Consider the following 20,841-nt stretch of genomic DNA (forward strand, 5'->3'; position numbering starts at 1 on the left):
TTCGCTCGTGTGACTACTACCACAGTGTGTGTGTGTGTGTGCAAGTGTGTGTATATGTGCATGGGTATGTGTGTGTGCATGCATGTGTGTATGTGTGTGTTCATGTGTGTGTGCATGTGGGTATACGTGTGTCTGTGTGTGTGTGTGTCTGTCTGTCAGCCAGCTGCATGTGCTTCTGCATCTGTTCACTCTTAATGCTCTAATCCCACTCAGTGTGACATGCTGTCCCGATCCCCCACTCATGCCACTGTCCTGAGACCAGCGCACGGCTCTATTCTTCTCCGGACTCCAAGTGTGAGACACCTACCACAGCTCCTCCGCAGACAACCTGAATCTGAGGCCTTGGGGGAATCCTTCATCAATAAACACCCAAACACTTCACAAGAATATCTGTCAATAGAGGTATGGCGTTATTTTTTTCTTCTATCTGCAGTGACCTGGGGAAGTAAATCTAGGTCACTGACTGGCTACTGCACTCATAAACAAACAGAAAAGAATTCGCCTTGGAACAGACTGCCCTATTGGCTGGGAATATTGCTCAGACTTATTTTCACAGCTTTACATATTTTGTGTGTTTGTGTCTACACAATTCTTTCACTTGGCGGGGATTGGACATTTTAGAATGAAGCATTTGTTGTATTATTGTTTTATCACTGCAGTACAATGGGTGGACAAAGACAAATGTCTCTCATAGACTAGACTCTGTACTCAAAGAGGTAGGGTCCAGAGAACTGGGGCGAGAGAGACAGACAGACAGATGACAGTGGCTCTGGTGGCAGGTCCATAGGTGGGAGGGGAAAAGGGATTTCAGCTTAGTTATGGTAAAGCGCACTGTAAACAGTGGGACAGAGGGATGGATAGATATAGATAGATAGATAAATTGATAGATGGATGGATAGATTGATGATGGACAGATGGATGGATGGATGGGTGGGTGGGTGGGTGGGTAGATAGATAGATAGGAAAACTGATTGATAATGGGTGGGTGGGCAGATAGATAGATAGATCGATAAGTAGATTGATAGATTTGATTGATAGATAGATAGATAGATAGATGGGTAGATAGATAAATAGATAGATAGATTTCTGTCTGTCTGTCCGCCTGCTATGCTGGCGTGTGCTGTGGCTGCTGCTCCATCTCAGAGCGTGCTAATGGGTTTGTGTTACGGCTCTAAATCACCTTGAGCTGTAAACCGGCTCTGAGAAAACGTTTACGATGCATTAATGGCTGGGCCGCCCCCTGTGCCAACATCTCTCTGTGTACACCGCCAACTGGCAGACTGCGCCACTCCGGTATCATCGAGAGTCAGAGCACGAGATGGCTTTAGCGGACTTTGAGGATCCCCCCCCCAACCCCCCTCTCCTCTCCTCTCCTGTCCTCTAAGGAGGCACATGCTGTTTTCTCATCAGACATTGATACTGCTCGCCCACTGGTGTGGAAATGCTAAGAGACTCATAGGTAAGGAGTTGGGTGTATGTTGGATTTGGACGGTCCACAGCACATCATAAAGCGGAGAAGCTCAGGGGCTCTTTTGGAGTTTTTGGGTGGGGACAGCACAAATATGTATTTTTCTGCCCTGGGCTTGCGATCAACGTTGCTGTCAACACTGTCTTTATCAAGCTGTCAGAGATTTATATATGAGGGCTGGATTCCTGTGATTCTCCTTGTGAAAGCCAGTCCATTATTCATGGTCGAGGAGTACAGTGGAATATTTGGACAATACATGACTTTTCTGTGTTATTCTTTCCAGCAATTTGTTAAGCCGGGTAAGAATGGAAAGTTATATACTAATTACATGAAGGGCGAGTGTCAACATGCTCTCCTTTGCTCTGCTGCTCTTTAGAATGCTGCAAAATGAATTTAGCAGTGCCAAAATAGCATTGCTGTGCAGTGTCCAATATAGTTAGCGCACAGACTATATGTCAGTCAGGCTGTAAGGAAAACATTAAGCACTGAGAGGAACGAGCTGGCTCTTCTTCCTTCTCCAAATTTTAACAATGCCTTTAAGATCTAGTTATACCTGTGTATGCACCGGGGTAGCCTACAGCTAATTCTACTGATGCCTAATCTTGACTCCTGGTGTTTTGTAATCTATTCATAGAACTGGACACAATCCAACAAGTTGGCAACTTTTTCAAAAGAGTTCCTTCATAAATCGTTTTCAAGTGACTCATCCCTGCTCTGACGATCCCAACCCCAGCTACAGGGACTGAGTTCCCAGGAAGGGAAAACAACAGGATCATTCCTTTGCTCCCTCTTTTTCTGGCACATCTCCATATATAAGCAATGCTTCAGAGCTCTGCCCTGGCTCTCTCTCTCTCTCTCTCTCTGTTCTTACGGTGAGGTAGCTGCCGGGTCGGCAGGCCCTGTGAGAGCCGCACGCAACAATAGTTCAAAGGACCGGTGCTGGTATTTGATCCATTGTCCTGGCTGGTCTTTGGAGGCCACCACCCATCGAGCATCATCTTACTCTGGCTAAAAGAGCCACCCCTGCTCAGATGCCCCAGTAGATTAGTTTCAGGTGAGGCATACCAACAGAGCAGGGAAGGCGAAAGACATTTCAGCCATTGTTAAGTAGACGGTGAAACTGAAAGCCGAAAGCCTTGATTCTGGAATCTCCATACTGCAAAGAAGTGTGTGTGTGTGTGTGTGTGTGTGTGTGTGTGTGTGTGTGTGTGTGTGTGTGTGTGTGTGTGTGTGTGTTGGTGGGGATCATTTGCCCTTTGTACTCTTTAAATGACCAATTTACCTATTGATTTGACGTTAAAAACACATACAGACATTCTCTTCAGATCATTTATCATAACAACACAGCCTAACTGCCTGCTATAGTCTCCTCTGGGCTCTCCAGTTTACCATAAGCTGAATTTACGGAAGCTTGCCTTGATGCTCAACGTGTGTGTCATGAATGTGTCAGCCCTCTATGACATTTATGGTGGACATAATCACATGTGTCTCATCTTTCACAGATCGTGTGAGTCTGTCTCGTCAAACCCATCCCGCGTCAGTAAGATTAGGATTTGGCACATGTGAACAGCCGTCACAAAATGAGCTTACAACGATGATCACGATGAGGATGATGTTAATGGTAAAGGTACTGATGTCAGTAGTGATGAAAAGTCCGTCAAAACTCTCATGGCAATAACTGAGACTACTCTGTCTGAGGGCTGGGACAATCAGGGCCGATGCTTGTGATGGCACTAGCTGGATTATGGGGCTTCGCAGCGTGGGAGCTCAACACGCTGTTCTCATGCTGTAATGAGCGGGTGATGTTCCGGGACATAAGCCAGGAATGAGAAGATGATCATTTATAAAGTCCCCCCCATGCTATTCTATCTCATCTGAATGTAATTAGCATGTTCGCTAGTCTGCATTGATTTAATGAGGGGGTCTGAGCTATGTGAGAAATGGGATGCTGAGCCCTAAAAAGCCAAGGGAGGAAGCTCATCGAGCTGGCACACCATAATTAGAGGCATATGCAATGTTAATTAAGCCATGTCATAATTTATAGCCTTGATGTACTGGAATCACCAAGAGCTAGGCAAAGCACTCTCTCCCCTCTGTCTGACTATAGCCAGCCCGCTGTCTCTGCCTGTCTCTTTGTTTCGGTCTCTGTCTGTCTGTTTGTCTGTCTGTCTGTCTGTCTTTCTTTCTTTCTTTCTTTCTTTCTTTCTCTTTGTTTCAGTCTCTGTCTGTCTCTGTTTGTCTGTCTTTCTGTCTGTCTGTCTTTCTTTCTTTCTGTCATTCCCAGTCAGACACTCCTATCACCCACATACTGCCTTGCTTACAGAGGGCCTGAGCCCAAATGCTAGGTTTTCTATGGGGGTTCCCATTGAGAATTAGCATGACAAGTCCGTGTCGCTAGTATTGCTGGCCCATTACGACATCTGTGCCTGTGGCCCAGCGCCACAATGGTGTAGGTTTATCTGAGGTATGTAAAAGAGGAGAGCCCACAGAATCCCGCTCTGGCTGTGTGTTGGCGCTCATAAATCACGCTCGCACAACCATGGCCGTTTCTCAAGGCTGCGGTTGGACCAGAGAGTGTATAATGTAAACAAGTTAATGCAATGATTCATTCTAAAGCAGGGAGTCCGCTGAGGTCATTATTTGACTTGTGAACTAATTGAGTGTAAACACAGGGATTGAATTGTGTGATGGAGCCACATTTCACTTAACCCAAAACCACCACTTCCCTCAATCCCATCCCCCTGCTGCCCCAGAGGGCCGACACGCCACTCTGTTTGTGACCCGAGAGGAGGGAGAGGTTCCTGCTGTACACCACGACTCTGCCGGTCGTCTGAGTCCAAGATTACATCTGTGCCCAGGCAGAGGAAGCCCTTTAGACAGCAGGCGAACAGAGTGCTGTCTCAGAGAGAGAGAGAGAGAGAGAAAGAGAGAGAGAGAGAGAGAGATAGGGAGAGAGAGAGATAGGGAGAGAGAGAGAGAGAGAGAGAGAGGGAGAGAGACAGGGACAGGGACAGAGAGAGAGAGAGAGAGAGAGAGAGGGCTGGATGGGGAGGAGATGTTATCAGGGTCATCCATGGGAGAGGATGGTGGGGGGAGGGGAGGGGAGACTTTTTAACGCGCCTGTACAGCTCGCAGACAGGAAGGCCGGCTGTTGACTCGGCAGATTTTTCCGTCCTGACAGTGCTGGGAGCTCGGGCTGAATATATACCCCCCTCCCCCCTCCCCCCCCCCCCCCCCCCGGCTCGTAAAAAGACATCACCTCAGGCACGAGCCGCAGAGGTCATAGGTAAAGCCGCGGCTGGAGAGGAGAGGAGGCCGATGGCTAATTGGGCTGACAGTTAAGCGAGGGGGTGGCGGGGGCGAGTGTGTGTGTGGGTGTGTGGGTGTGTGTTTATTTACCTCTTTGTTGTGCGGTGAGAGAGCACAAAGCTTTGCCCAAGCCCCGGACAGGATAGGAGCACACCGCCACCGTCTCCCTCTCCGTCTGGCTTTGCCGAGAGCTTCCATAATAAAAACTTCCTGTCAGATCACCATCAGATTTCCTGTCAGTACACAGCTGGGGCTGGGACTGGGGCTGGGGCTGGGGCTGGGGCTGGGGCTGGGGCTGGGGCTGGGGCTGGGGCTGGGGCTGGGACTGGGGCTGGGGCTGGGGCTGGGGCTGGGGCTGGGGCTGGGGCTGGGGCTGGGGCTGGGACTGGGGCTGGGACTGGGGCTGGGGCTGCAAACAGGGATGGGGGCCCGGAGGGCTGTGTGTGTTTGACAGTTAGCATGTCTGTGTGTACTATGTGTATGTGTGTATGTGTGTGTGTGTACTGAATGTGTGTGTGTGTGTGTGTGTGTGTGTGTGTGTGTGTGTGTGTGTGTGTGTGTACTGAATGTTTGTGTGTGTGTGTGTGTGTGTGTATTTGACAGTTAGCCTGTCTGTGTGTACTGTATGTATGTGTGTGAGTGTGTGTGTCTGTGTGTGTGTGTGTGTGTGTGTGTGTGTGAGTGTGTGTTTGTGTGCGTGTGTTTGAGTGTGCTTGTCTATCTTTCTGCATGTATGTATATGTCTCTCGCTCTGTGCGTGTGTGTCTAAAGGGTGTGGGATCATATTCTTAGAGCTACACAAAGAGTGTGATTGGGCCTGGGATGGGTGTGCCTGGATCCACTACTCATCTGCACATGCGTCTTCAGAGAGGGGCGCCCGCTCTGTGGTACTCGCTCCACGCCCCTTATCTAAACACTGTGGTTAGAGTCTCTTCTCATCCCTCACCCCTCCATCACAACCCCCCCCCCCCCCCCCCCCATCCCCGCGGCAACATCCAGACGCCCTGTCAGGTAGTTGTCAGGGCTAGGAGCCTTTCAGCAGGTCTGATCTGGTAAAGGAGGGACACATTGGCCCAACATGCTTTTCACTAGGGAGGTGGACTTCCACAAGTGCTGCGCAAGCACATTACAGCACTGCTGTTTCTGCTGCGGGCCAGGGTAGTGCACGATCCGCTGTCACATTCTAGTCATCAATTAAGATGTAAGAATATCATTAAAGCGTGACAAATGCATCAAGAACCAGTCAACCGTTTTCTTTTTTTAGCGTTTTTCCACTTTCATGTCCCTGAGACAGGAATGCAAAGTATAGATCACTTTTGAAAGGTTATCGTCGATCAAACTGCGGTGATTGAAAACAGAGAAGAACGGTAGGGTGTGGACAGATGAGCACATGTATGTGTAGTTGAGAAACGCGTGGTTGTTATATGTCTTTGGGACATGGTATCTATTACCTCTAAAGTTTTAAACGATCAGTGACTAATTTGTTTCATGTAAGTAATTCTCACCATTCCTCCTCAAGTGTTTTGCCATATAGGTCTGTCATTTAAGACTCTTGTCTTTCACCGCCTTTTCACACAGAGTTGTAGGAAGCTGAAGGGCTAACGCAAACACTGTTTCGCACACAGTGCAAAATGTAAGCTATCCCACGTCGGATATCTGTGGTAATTTTAATTCATATCGGCCTGTGATTGATTTGTAGCAGCACATGTAGCTTTTTAAACCCTGTCAAAATGTATACCCAATAAATATAGGCTTCCACGACTTCCTTCAGTTTTGCATTGTCCAAGTATTTACAGATTTACAACCCCGCTCCGGATGTAATTGTGCAGGAAGCACTGCCGACTCAGTAAATGACTGGTTCTTGAAGCCTCTGGCCTGGGGGACCACTGAGCTTTCGAAAAAGGGATCAGATTATTTGAAGAATGCAAGGGCAGCATGAGAACGTGCCACTGACCGCCCCAGTGATCCCTGACTAATTCTGATACAACAAGAGCCTGAACAGGAGAGAGCAGCCCCATCTGTGTGAGGCTTAACTCCACACTGCCAACAATATCCTGCCATGCAACACTGTGCTGAAAGAGAGAGAGAGAGAGAAAGAGAAACAGAGGGTGGAGGGGCAGAGAGATAGAGAAAGAGAAAAGAGAGAGGGGGTGAGAGAGATAGAGACAGAGAAAAAGAGAAAGAGAGAGTGGGGGTGAGAGAGATAGAGAAATAGAGGAAGAGAGAGGGGTAGAGAGAGAGAAATAGAAAGAGAAGGCGAATTTCCATTACAGTTTTGCACAATACACAATTGCGAATGGGCTGTGATTGTGTGATGTTATGTGATTATGGCTGGGTTTTCTCCTCTATAGTAGATAGTCATTCCAATTAAACATGGCAACTTGAATTTTGATTGCATCCACTGCAATAGCCGTGGTATTAATTTATCGAAGCGACGGGGAGATGCGATGCACGCAATAACGATGGAAGGGCTAACCTCTTAGACTTGGCAGCGGCCACAAATCAGGAATTTCTGTGAGGTCATTGAATGATTGAATGATTTTACTGAGGCCCCGTGGATCCAAACATCTCATCTGACCACATGAAACGTTCCCAGTTTTTGGAATGTCTAATGTCTCGTGACTCAAAGGTGCTATGTGTAAGAATTTGAGTTTAAAACATGCAGCTAGTTCAAAAGCTTGAGTGCTTACATAAAGACCTACAGGGCTCTGTTTGCCACAACTAAGTCAATGTAATATATCAGTTGATGTTGATGGAGACACTAATGGTAGCTTAGATATCTTTCAATCATATAAATGTTTTCCTACATGTAGCCTTCAGCCTTCACCCCCTTGGCCAAACTTTTTGTAGGGGTGTACAAAACATAGTAATACACTGCCACCAATCTGCTTGGGGTGGGGGCATGAAATAATTTAGCTCGCTAGCTGACAGTTAGTCAATCAGTCCCTTTAAATGTGAAAAATGCAAAATATTGCTTTCTCAACTGAAAAACCACCTCATGCAAGCATGTAAACACATTAAGGAGGTTAATGGAAACCCGCTTAGTGAGAGTGAGAGAGAGGGACAGATGATCGTTTGAAACAGGCTGATGGTCTTTGGGCCAGTGGCCTTGCATGCCCACGGACTCAGAGGTTGCCACAACCTAACGGTGGGGGGTGAGAAAAAATCCCAATGTTGCCACTTCAAGGAGGGGGAAAAGATGGCTTCAGCATTATCATGTTTCAGCCGGGGTCAAGGCGAGCGAGAGACCTTTGGCAACATGAGTATCTATCACCCTGTCATTGCCCAAGATGGGATATTACCCCCAGGAGACGCCAGCATTGAGAAGAGAGAGAGAGAGAGAGAAAGAGAGAGGGAGAGAAAACATACCCCAACAAATGTATTTACAATTTTTTATCAAGCTAACAAGAATGAATTTGTAAATCTAACACAGTAATCATGAACCTATTGTGTACTTATTGTTCTTACAGATCATTTCAGGCCTTGATGGATATATATTTCTGCTTTGACCTAGACCTGACTGAACAATGTCTGATGTTCATGATAAGGTGGCTTGATGCCTTAAACAAACATTATTGCAAGTAGTTGTCAAAGTATGAAGTAGTGCTACGGTTATCACAGAATAAACAGAGAATGGTCAAAAATAGAGTGTTACTGGGTATATCGTAAGGCTTCCACAAATAGCCGGTGCTTTGTATTGTCTACGCTTTGATTGTGATTGTGAGGCATAAATAAGCTCTTGGTCATTCTTTGACATTTGAAAAGGCCCTTCAGGCACAGGAAATGAGCCACCCCTGTACTAATTGACCAGATTTCGGAGGCTTTCGTTTCCCTTTAGACAGTTTGTTTGATACAGTCGACGCTTGTTGTTGTGGTTACAAGGGCCATTCGCAGCTGCGGACATGTCTGTTCGACTCTCTCCGTCCGAGCAGTGAAGGTGTTCCAAAACCAGGATCAGGTGAGGGTGTTCTCTTTCTTCACTTTGAGCTTTGAGTTCCTGCGCTGAATAAGTTCTCATGACGCTAATTTGTGCCGCGCCCCGGGTAGGCCAGAGGACCAATATCTCCGTAAGTGGTTCTCACGGCTCCTGGCAGCCCACAACAGGACGCTCATTAGCCTCTTTCAACACGCTGTGTGTGCTTGAGCCTTGACTTGCAGTGCCCTGCTCAAGACCAGGCTTTGTCCCCTCTCTCACTCTCTTTCTCTCTGCCTCTCTCTCTTTCTTTCTGCACGCTCGGCCAGTTCACTGTGCCAACCAGTTGAAGCTGAAACAGAGAGGCAGAGGAGAAAGAGAGAGAGAGGGAGAGACAGAGAGGCAGAGAAAGAGAGAGAGAGAGGGAGAGAGAGAGGCAGAGGAGAAAGAGAGAGAGAGAGGCAGAGGAGAAAGAGAGAGAGGCAGAGGAGAGAAAGAGAGGCAGAGGAGAGAAAGAGAGGCAGAGGAGAGAGAGAGCGAGGCAGAGGAGAAAGAGAGAGAGAGAGAGGGAGAAAGAGAGAGAGAGAGAGAGAGAGAGAGAGAGAGAGAGAGAGAGAGAGAGAGAGAGAGAAAAAACCACCCATCCCGGTGAACTGAATGTGATCTTTCAGTGTTGACTCTGGGACAGCAGGCCTGGTCGGTGGAGGATCTGGGTCCTCAGAGTTGGACTCAGGGTTTTGTTGTGGGAGATCTTCCTGCTGCTGTAGCGTGAAGGCATTAGCAGGAGGAAGCGTTAGCCTTGGCTCTGGAGCGGGCGACGGAAAATAACACGGCAAAGTGTCAAACAGGTGGGTAAATAATTACCCAGCGCCACTGCGGGTTTCCTACTTCACACAGCTGCCTGTAATCCATCTGGGGACATTACAACATGTCCAGCAGAGAGAGCGAGAGGGCTGCTCTCTCTCTCTCTCTCTCTCTTTCTCTCTCTCTCTCTCTCTGGAGTTTGGGTGTCCGTGAGAGACAAACACACACACACTCACAGCTGAACACATGCCCACCCATATGCATACCTTTGCACATATTGCCATACCTGCACACACACTATGAGTCAAATATCTGCCTGCCCATATGCATATCTGCATGGACACTGCTATACCTACACACACACATACGCTCGTGCTCACACATACGCATACACACACACACACACACACACACATGCACACAGAAATACTTACATAGTTACCCCCATAAACAAGCAAATACAAACTTTCATACAAACTTCCTACTAGCTCCAAATCAAATACTTTGACCCAGTCCCATCAGTTTAACCAACCGCGGGTAGGTTTTCTAGAAATCCCTCAGTTAATTACTTATTCATTAACAGAGGATCTGGAGGATCCCAGGGGGTGGGGGTGGGATACACACACACACCATAATAGAAGTTGGCCTGATAGTCAATTGCAAGTACAGACCTGACATTAACAGAACAACTGTTTAACATGGTGTGCCTAAAACCTACACTTTTTGCTCTCTTCTGAAGGCAGATGAGCAGGGAGAGGGAAAATCATAACTCTGGACTTAAATGTGCTCCGACAGCTGAAATACAACCTCTCCAGGCCATTTTGCATCCCTGTCAAACTCAAACCAGTATTTCCTCACTCAACTCAACTCTCTCAACCGATTAATCCATGAGGACTCCACTAATGACAGAGATCCAACCGATCTGCTGAGGGGGACCCAAGTGAGATTCAACAAGCAGCCTTCACTCTTTCAAATGCAGTTCATAAGTCAACCCCCCCCCCCCCCCAACACCTTTTATCTGCTGGGAAGATTAGAAATAAATCGCAGCATCTTTCCCCGGGGATTTATTTGTGAAGCCTTGCGAGTAAACACATTCTTGGGCTGCCCCGCAGGCATTCAAATCAATTACGAGCTTCGAGTGAGATCTAATAAGCGCCTGCGTCTCAAAGGGGGAAGATTTGTGTGAAAAGAGGACAGAGCATGACACACTGTTTGTCTTGGGCGAATTGGATTTGGGACGCAGACGTTTGTCTTTATCAGACTCCACAAAAACGAGTTGCACTGCTGAAAAGTTCAGCTCTGCTCCCACCATGGCGGCCAGAAAGTACTTTACGCAAACTGCTCTGCCATCACATTCCAACTCATTACTTCAAATAGGCAGTGTGTGGTGGCTAGCTGAATTTTGGATGGGTATGAGATACCTGATAATGGGGCTGTCCCCAGCAGGGGGGGTATTTGGTTTATGTGGACCTCGCATTCATTTTACCTCAGGAAATGCCCAAATCAGAGTACACTCTGCCTGTTGTGCTGAAGGGATTGACAAACCACTAGCAAATCCTCCTCTGACAGAGCTCTCTGTATCAACAAGTGACTTCCAGCGGTGATGAAATTGTGGTTTATAAGCTGTGTTTTGTGTTACTGTCAAGACACTGGGATACATTTGTCTTGAGCTCTACTGTAGCCCGATAATGGCTGACAGCACTGGATTTAATACTGAGACAGAGAGACAGAGAGCACAGAACAGTCAGTTGGAGGGGAGGCGGCAGACACTGTGGCATCCAGCTGCAGGAATGGGCTAAGACAACGCTGAAAGGCTGCCTGTTTTTTTTCTATGTCTATTCAAGACCCTGAAGGGAGTGACCGACCAGTAGCCGTCCGCCCCCCCCCCCCCCCCCCCCTCTATTCTTCTTCAAGGGCCTCCTGCACCTCCTCCTTCATGTTTTGCTGCTATTGGCCTGTTCACCTTTTGTCAATAGCACGATCATGAAAAAACGATGACTCCATGGTGGATTTGCTCCGAAGAAAAGGTACCCTGGCTGCAGCCCATCTCTCTGCCCTCTGAGGGGACTTCAGCCTCAGCCCTGGAACCATCTGTTCACCTCTGGCCCGGCCCTGAAAGGGACAATTAAGTCTCTCTCCGGGTAGGAGAGGCGTGCTGCTGGGAGCGGAGGGGATAACAGGAGCGGCCGCTTGTTTGTATTCCCCCAGCATTTCCTCATCAGACCCTCACACCACATCCGCCCCGAGGTCCCATTGATCGATACGGGCCAACCAATCACTTGCCACACTCAATTAAACTTGTATAACTCCTTTTTTTATGCCACAGAGCTTCAAAGAGGGCCCTCGACCAGAGGGGGGGAGGCCCAGCAAACGAGACTTTAGTTAGGTTGTTATTGGGGCTGCCTGACAATGGGGGTCGAAGGAAAACCCGTCCCTGTTTTTTCTTTTTCTTTTCTTGTTTTTGTGAAAATAGGTCAGTGCGGCCATGAAAGGGGGCAGTCTGGCCGGCAGCTGGGTGTAATCTGGCAGAGGCCGGGCCTGCTGTCCGACGTGCCTGGGCTGTCTCTCTGCCGCTCGCCACATTTGACGCCCATTGTTCCTGGCCACTAATCGGCCCATTCTCAAAGTGTTACTATTAATTTGGAGTGATTTCTATGGCGGCCCGGGTGCGAGAATCATTAAAGGACTGTGTTTTCTTCCTCTTCTTCTTCCTCTTCTTCTTCTTCTTCTTCTTCTTCTTCTCTGAGGGGCTGCAGAGTGCACTACATGCCACTGGCTGGATGGAGGGCCATTGTGCCCTCTGTGTGCTCTGTGTACCGACTGTGATAGATTCAAAGCCCGTGGCTCTGGGGGGGCTTTAAATGTGCCTGCTGAAAAGTTCCGACTCATTAGTGGGCAGGGGACCCCCCTGCTGCTGCGGCTCAACACACAACAGCTTGGAGCGCTGGGGATGTGGTCGCGGCCCCTTCATGATGTGTCCTGTTGTCTGAAGTGAAGTGTCCGACTGGATCGATCATGGACATGGACATGAACAGCCATTGCTCCAGTGCTTTGTTCATATGGTTATCCCCCACCATGACATGCACACGTATGCATAGAGTGTACATTTTGCATAGATACATTGGCCTACGTGGGTACCACATGTACAGTATATTAGAGTTATTAGCAAAACTTTCCTTTTTCCCTTGTGACCATGATGAAAAGAACTTTAATATCCATTTGATGTCTGAAAAAAAGAATCCCATTTTGAAGGATGATAATCAGATAAGACTTTTTGGACAACTTCCAAGCCTAAAACTGAGCAGGGGGAGGGGGGGGGGGGAGGAGGAGGAGAGCGCTTGCCTGCCTGTCACGCTGCCTCATTTGGAGATGAAAGCTGACAAATTGTGCTGTTTTGACAAGAAATCTATGGCTCTCATTTGCATTCCTCCCTCCCTCCCTGCTCCCTCCCTCCCTCCCTTTCGGAGCTGATCAGAAGGCCCTCGCCACAATAGACCCTTTGACTGGACCTCAGAGAACAATCGCCATGGAAACCAAGGAGGACCTCTCACCAAGTCTGAATCTTCATGCCTGCCTCAATCCTCCACCACCCAAACTCACCCCCATACCCCCCCCCCCCACACACACACACACCCTCTCTTTTCTGCCCCTTGCTCCTGTTTTTCCTGCCCCTCTCAGTAATGCCTCTGGGTCTGTTTGGAAAGGACAACAGATATTTACAGTGGACTTCCCAAGAGCCAGGTTATCCACTGCAAAAAGGTAGACTCCAGTGCCCGCAGTACCCTGGGAGGCTGGTTAGTGCAATAAATACCATTCCCATGGGAAAGTTTTTGGAGAAACGCATGAATGCCATGCTTTTCTGATGCCAAAGAGAAAGAGAGGGATGAAGAAAGAGAGAGAGGGAGAAAGAGAGAGAGGGAGAGAGAAAGAGAAAGGTTTCCAGTAGAGCTCATAATGCCATTAATTGTGTGTGGGGAGACTGGGAGTGATGAGGCTTGGGCTGTGACGGCAAGCCCTGAGCAAAACACATCTTGTAAATCAGGGCCCGTGTTCACAAAGCATTTTATCTTACCACTAAGCAGACTTTTAAGTCGTGCTAAAGGTTTCTAACTAAAAGTTTTCTCCTTAACCTTATTTACAAAGCTGCTGAGATCAACTTTCACTGAGGAAAAGCAAGAGCTCCTAAGCTAAGAGAGAGACTTTGTGGCTATGGTTTACGTCAAGTCTCAATGACTTTGATGATTGGTTGACGAGTGACATCTCTATGGCTTCAGGCATGCGCTTCATTGCTTACCACAAAGAACGATAAATAAATAATTATGATAGGCTGCAAATGAAATGATGATGGAATACGCTACCCACAGATAAGTGTCTTCGCACCGTTTTTTGTATGATGTGTATCTGTATGATGACACGTTTGTGTAAACAGGAGCTAGTTTCATTTTACAATAAAACGTTACATTTCATTTAATTTGTTTCCAATGAATATATTTTTTCTGTTGGTTGGTGGTGTTACTGTATCCCTTACAATCTCCACAATTATTTCCCCGTGACTGAGATTTTCCATTTAGGTGTTGACTTTAGTGAGTTAGGAGTCCTCTCAACTACATTTTAGTTATGTGTGAGTTTTAGCACTAAGGGGCTTTGTGAGTTACTCTTAATGAAAAGAGTCCCATTATTTTTAGGAGTGTCTCCTAAATAAGCAAGTTAGGATTCACTTTTAGCCTTACAATGCTTTGTGAATACAGACCCAGGTTTCCACATCGTTCCTCTCCTCAGCCATGGCTGACCGTATACCCTTCTCCCCTCTGTCTGTTTCCACCAAGCAGACTGTGTCTCTGTCTCTCCCTCTCTCTCTCTCTCACACACACACACACGCAGTCTGTTTCTCTCTCTCTCTCTCTCTTACACACACACAATCTGCTATCTCTCTCTCTCTCTCTCTCTCTCTCTCTCTCTCTTGCTCTCAAATTCAAATGACTTACAATACAACATTGCCAAAGCATATTGACACAAACTATACAATGATAACAAAAATAGATATAAATACATGAATTTATTCATTCATTCATTCATTCATTCATTTATTCATTCATTCATTCATTAAAACAAACAATAAGCAGTAACAGCTCAAAAGGCATGTGGAACAAGAGGGGCTTTGGAAGGCAAGTAAGTAACATATATTGACCTATAACATATAGTGAAGTATTAATTAGTAAACATTAATTATAAGCCATGTGGGATAAGGGGTTCACAGAGCTTTGGAGCTCCATATCTTGCCGCCAGTCTAAAGCAGTCCTCCCTCTCCACTCTCTCTCTCTCACACACTCTCTCTCACACACACTCTCTCTCACATACTCTCTCTCTCACACACACTCTCTCTCTCACACTCTCTCTCTCTCACACACACTCTCTCTCTCTCACTCTCTCTCTCTGTCACGTCTCTCTCATGTGCCATAAAACAGAGGGGAAGATGAAAGACGTGCACCATGCTGATGTGCAGCGCATCGGTGCCCCCCTCTATAAAAAGATAAACAAGGACAAGGTCTGCAAAGGGCCTGAGTCATCAGAACTGGTCAACGCCAGCGTGGCTGTGCTCAGTGCGCACAGAGCCAATCAGTCCGTTTAAGACAAATGATTTGGTTGAGTTTTAGCCACACTGGGCGTGGGAACGGCTTCGTTTCTCATAAAAAAACAGCCTATAAATTATTCTTCGGCTTCAAAGGATGACAAAACACACATAAACACACACAACACATACGCACAGTCGAAAAAAAGTAGAAGTGTTTGTGAGTGTTACTGCTGTGACACGTCAAGATCTGCAACCCTGTCCTGTAATTGCTCTCTGTGCTCATGCCAAAGTGCACCCGAATCTCTTCCCCGCTATCACTTTAGATTGAAAGAGAAATCCAACACTCATTTTCCGTTCCATTTCGATTGCTAATTGTGAACTTTAGCAGAGCGTTTTGGATTCTCCAGAGCCGTAAAGACTGAAATGACCCAGTAAAGTGTAGGCCTCACGCGGGTCACTGGAATACACCATGACCACAACGGCACTGCACAGAGCTTCTACCTGTTAGTCCAAAAAAACAGTTTTTTAATGGAAAAACTAAATGTGGTCATGCTAGATTGAGAGTTAGGGTGAGTTTAGGAAAATTGGAGTTTTTAAAGGTTCAGCTCATTTTCTCTCAGTCTTGACACTGTGTGTTGGAACACAGATGTGCCTCCCCACTACCCCCAACCCCCCCAGTCAAATTATCCCCTTACCACCCCACCTCCCTTCTTAACCCCACCTCCCAACACCCCACCAACCCCATATCCACTACCAGTATGTCCACTTGAGGGACTCCTTGGTGGTCTGCTTGCTTCCAAAGGCAACTGATTAGTGGGGAGAAGCCACAGGCACAGAAGGGAGAGTTCAGCGGGGGTTGCCAGGGTCACCGCCTTCTCTTTCCCTCTCACCCCTCTTCTTTTTTTTTTTCTACCGTCAAGGGACTCCGCAAATATTTGGATGATTTGGGCCAATTTTCAAGTCGTTTGCAAACAGGAAGATGCGGGGTAACAGATACAAATAGAGGCTGTTTAGGTGGAAGGGATGTGGGAATTCAAATGTTAAAAAAGGCACTCAAATACGTTTCTGATCAGAGAGCTTCAGCGACTGCAGACAGGCGTTTACAAAAACAGCTGAACAGCATACTGGGTTTTACTTTTATAAAGACGTATCGTAAGTGAAGTCTAAATCTTAATTTTGTACACATCCTTATTACTTTTCAATTGAAACCCCTAATCTGACATGCTACAACCTATGTCGTTAATGAAAAAAAACAAAACCACACCATCTCAGAAGTTGTTTTGTGTCAACATGTTGTACAAATCAATCTTGAATTTTCTAATTGTGTCTCATCGCTGTGATTAATAGCCACTGCATTCCCCCTTTATTTCTTCATGAATTGGTGACATTCCTGTGGTGGCCAGCAGGCAGCTCCAATCCTTAACTACGTTAAGTAAAGGCAATTACCGAGCAAGTGAGCCAGCCAGGCACAGCCAAAGCACGGTGGGCCTAGGACTGTGGTGAGAATGGCCTGCCGGGGAAGGAGAGAGACATCAGGCTGACTAGTAGTGTGTGTGCAAGTGTGTGTGGAGGTGTCCGTGTGTGTAAGTGTGTGAAGGCCTGGAGTGCCTGCCTCATGCTAGCTCTGACTGCTGCGGTGGTGTGACAGTGAACAGGACAGACCTACCGGTGGAAACACAAGCGTCACACATACACACACACACACACACACACACACACACACACACACACACACACACAGGAAATGTTCAATATGTCCGAGCGTGTTCAAACCATGCTGGGGCTTCCTCTTCGCTAGGAACCCTTTCTCTTTTTCTCTTTCTTTGCTTTTTTTCTTGTGCAGAGCTGGCCGTTGTTGTTCTTGGCTCAAGCACTGGACCTGGTCCAGGGTCTACCACTCTCTGGTGGTGAGAGCAGTCAAAACAGAGGGAAAACACCTAACATGAGACAGAGATGGAGAGAGAGAGAGAGAGAGAGAGAGAGAGAGAGAGAGAGAGAGAGAGAGAGAGATGGGAACAACACCCACTCTTTACCTGTAGCGGACTTAGGGTCATTCAGGGCTGATGACCTGTGTGACCCAGCAGAATTCGAGTTCTGTACTTTACAGACCAGGTTTACCTCAGTCAGAGTCTAGGGGCAAGACATGCTTCACACGCAATGACTAAAGATGAACTTTGTTAAACTGGGTAAACTGTCTCGGGGCAATCTGCAGAACTTCACACTGGATTCCATTTCAGAGTGTCTGCTTCAGCAGGAAATGCAACATGAATGTGAGTAAGGGAGGCCTCTCAGATCTCTCTGGGTTTCTCCCCAACTTTTCAAAATGTTGTTTTGAATGTCCTGTGAAGAAGGGATTACGGCGAAAAACAATATCCCTGCAAATATCAGATCAAGTCATCTCAGCACGTCTGTCTCACCAAACGCCAGATGAGAAGCATTTCGTGTGGTTCGGGCCTCACCAAACTAATGTAACAAAAATGTCAGAGAAAATGTTCCAGACGTGCTCTTGTATTCCTCTCAGCCCTCTCAGCTCTCTGCATGTTCTGTGTTTCTGCTCTCTAGTGACACACAGTGGTGACAAACATACATACACACAAACACACACACAGACACACACACACACACTACATACACAAGAGCTGTGACTTCCCACTCTCCCAGATGCAAAGTCTGGTCCACAAACATGACCCAGCCTTGAGATACCATCTCCAACCAGCCTAAGGGGGTGGTAAATAGGAAAAGCTCCATCCACTGCCTGAGGTGACTGACAGGGCCGTTGTCTGGCTTATCCGTCGTCTGGTGTTTCCAACGCTGACTCACTGGCTTGCTGCTCTTCAGACAGGCTGAATCGGCAGGGATGACTCTTACCCTCTAATGAGCAATCGCATACGGCTTGGTCCGGCCACACCCTTTGCTTCATGAGAATAAAAAATCTCAACTCTTTAGTATAATAAACGTGTGGCATCAGTCCATAGGCACAAAGTCTGTTTTCCACATAAAATTTGTGTTTGTGTGTGTGTGTGTACTGAGAAAGAAGAAGCTTATATCCCAGCAAGTGACCCACGGAAAGACAATTGTTTTCACCTGCGTAACAGTCCAGCCGAAATTCACTGGGAAAAGCAAGGGTTTTGTGTAAAATACTCAGCTGCCCATTATCTTTTACAATTAGGTCTTAATTCAGTCATAACATATTAAAGTCAGAGAAAAGCTCTCGCAATAAATGTTCCACCTGACCCACAGGAGTAAACGACCGCTTTTAAAACTACACTTATTTTATGAGCTGGAAAAAAAACCCTCAATTGTCCACACTGGTTTGTAAATTTGACAGAGAATTGGCAAAAGGAATACTCATAAGGTTGAGGATCATAATATTATATAAATGTATTTTCAACCAGTGAGTAAATTATATATTTATTCAGTGATAGTCAGTATTTAGAGCCAATATGTGTTTTTTGTTTTGTTTTGTTTGATGTTGAAGATGTTTAAGATGTTTAAGATGCAAAGTGCTCCCTCTCTGTAATTTCAGTGCTGCCGCTTCATCTCGCCCACTATCCTTTATCTCACAGTGCTCCAACACAGGGCAGTGTCTAAACAATTTACACATCAAAAGCCTTTAATTAAAACCGCAATTCATCCTCAAGTATTCACCTGACCCACTGAGAGACCACCAATTCATTCAGCCATCTTTCATGTCACTGCTAAGCAACACAGCATGGGCACAATTAGCATTACATGCAAGGGCCACACACACACACAGACACACACACACACACCTCTAGGCTGTGGTGATGCAAAAAAGCTGTTTATTTCTCTGCGGTGTGGCAACAGCGTGGTGTTTGGGGCGAAGCTGGCAGCTATACTTGTTTATCGGCCTGGATTAGCCGTGAGCCTGCCTGTCTCTGAGGAGTAGACAGTGACTGTGCTAAAGGTTTCTCTTGTTATGATCACCAAGCTGCGGTGAGTTGGATGGGTGCCAATGAGTGCCATGGGCTCGCCGGTAGAGCTGGAGAAAGTTTGCTTGCGGAGACGCTCGTGGAGGGAGAGGACGTTAAGGTTCACCCAGAGTCTGTTCAGCTGCTCGTGCCTCAGGGCTCCGGAGAAAGACCTCAGCCTCGGTTTGCAGGATGAGAGAGACGGCAACTTCGTCGCCGGGACGACAGAAGATGTCGAGAGCGTTCACATCGTCGTGGAGGACCTGGGGCTGGTCAACCCGAGCTTCGTGTTTATTGAGGACACCGAGGAGGACGCTGGTGCGGCGCCGGTGCCCAGGTGCGCCATGCCCCGCTCTGCCAGCTCGGTGTCCGTGAGTCAGCGGGCGACGCAGAAGAAGAAGCTGGCGCCGCTCTCCTCCCTCCCCCTGCAGTCGCGGGCGGGACAGGGCAGCCTGAACAGCGAGGAAGACTCCTTGCTCTTCGGCGGGAGCAGCGTCAGCGACGGCGGCGGCCTGCTCACGCCGCCCGTCATCAACCTCATCCCGCCCACGCCCTCCGACGTCGACGCCATCGACGACGACCTGTTCTTCGACATCAACTCGGTGGAGGAGAGCGTGGGGCTCACGTCGGGCAGCGAGGGCGTGGACAGCGTGGGCTGCTTGGCCGCTGCGGAGCTGGAGACGGACAACGACAAGGACGGGAGAAAGAAAGAGCAGATCATGGAGGTGAAGATGGAGGACGATGACGTACATGAATGTCCTTCGTCCCCTCCGGTGAAAGAGAGAGAGGAGACAGAAGAGGACACCGTGGCTGCCGCCGGTGCTGCGGGGGAAAGCCGAGTCGAGAGGTCAATGCAGAGCTTTCTGCGGAGCACCTTCCAAGTGGCTCCTATTCCTGAGTACCAGAGAAAGAGTAAGGTCACAGCCATGCTGAACCGCAACAGCATTGCTCATTTAGCCAGAATGCACCAACCACACCCTGCAAACTGCTCTGTAGTGTGTAGTTGTGTGTAGTTGTATGCAGTTCACATCTATGACCAAGTATAGGTCCATTTTTTCTTGTTGATTTGTATTTGCAGGGAGTCTCAACGTTGGGATTAGTCTTCTGCATTATACTGAGCACAACCTAGGTGAGTGTGTCCTGAGTGTTGCTTATCATTTTCTCTCATGTATCATTGGTAATCGGAAAACATAGAACCACAACCCAATGTCCCGTACACAGAGTAGTCTGACACTTCATTCCCTTACAGTGAAATTGATTGTCCTTCATGATGTGCATAATAATGGTGTTTTCCCACAAGCATGGAATATAGCTGTGTTTTAACACCTCTTAATGGAGTTCATGATTGCAGAGCCATTGCCTCACTTACAGAGACACCTTCTCTTCAGCAGCCCTAATCTACTGGAGACGCTAGAGACATTCATCGTGGTTGTTTAGAGTGACTTTTTTGTGAGGTTGTTAGAGGAGTTTGTGGGTAGACACAACACAATGTGGCTATTATATCCAACTCAGGTGCTCTTGACTTCCGAGGCCGCTTCAGGCTTTTTTTCCTTTTTTCCTTTTCAGAAATGCAAGAATGCGTATTGTGTGCGTAGAGAGAAAAAAAGAAAACGCTGAAAAGCCAAATGCTGTACAATTATATTTGAAAGAGGCCAAAGACGTGCATCCATCTCAGTGACTTGCGTCCTAACTGGGACACCGGTGTGTAATGGCTCGTCGGTACAATGACTCCTGTGCCGTGATGGTGGACTCCCACTCGCACCATTGTTCTGGCCCTCCCCCGTGTGCAGCCATGCGGCCGGTTCCCAGGCATCGGGTTCCAGTGACTCAGCGAAGCTCCGGA

At 47.5% G+C, this 20,841-nt stretch overlaps 1 protein-coding gene across 1 annotated transcript in view; it reads left to right on the plus strand.

Annotated features, from left to right (window-relative positions):
- Positions 1-219: 219 nt before the first annotated feature.
- The window catches only part of LOC116223289, a 44,730-nt gene continuing 24,108 nt past the window's right edge, over positions 220-20,841 (plus strand). The window contains exon 1 of the mRNA XM_031579392.2: positions 220-402. The gene's annotated coding sequence lies outside the window, so the exon portion shown is untranslated. The remainder of the gene's footprint in view (positions 403-20,841) is intronic.

The sequence above is a fragment of the Clupea harengus genome, chromosome 13 (genome assembly GCF_900700415.2).
Source record: "Clupea harengus chromosome 13, Ch_v2.0.2, whole genome shotgun sequence".
Lineage (NCBI taxonomy): Eukaryota > Metazoa > Chordata > Actinopteri > Clupeiformes > Clupeidae > Clupea > Clupea harengus.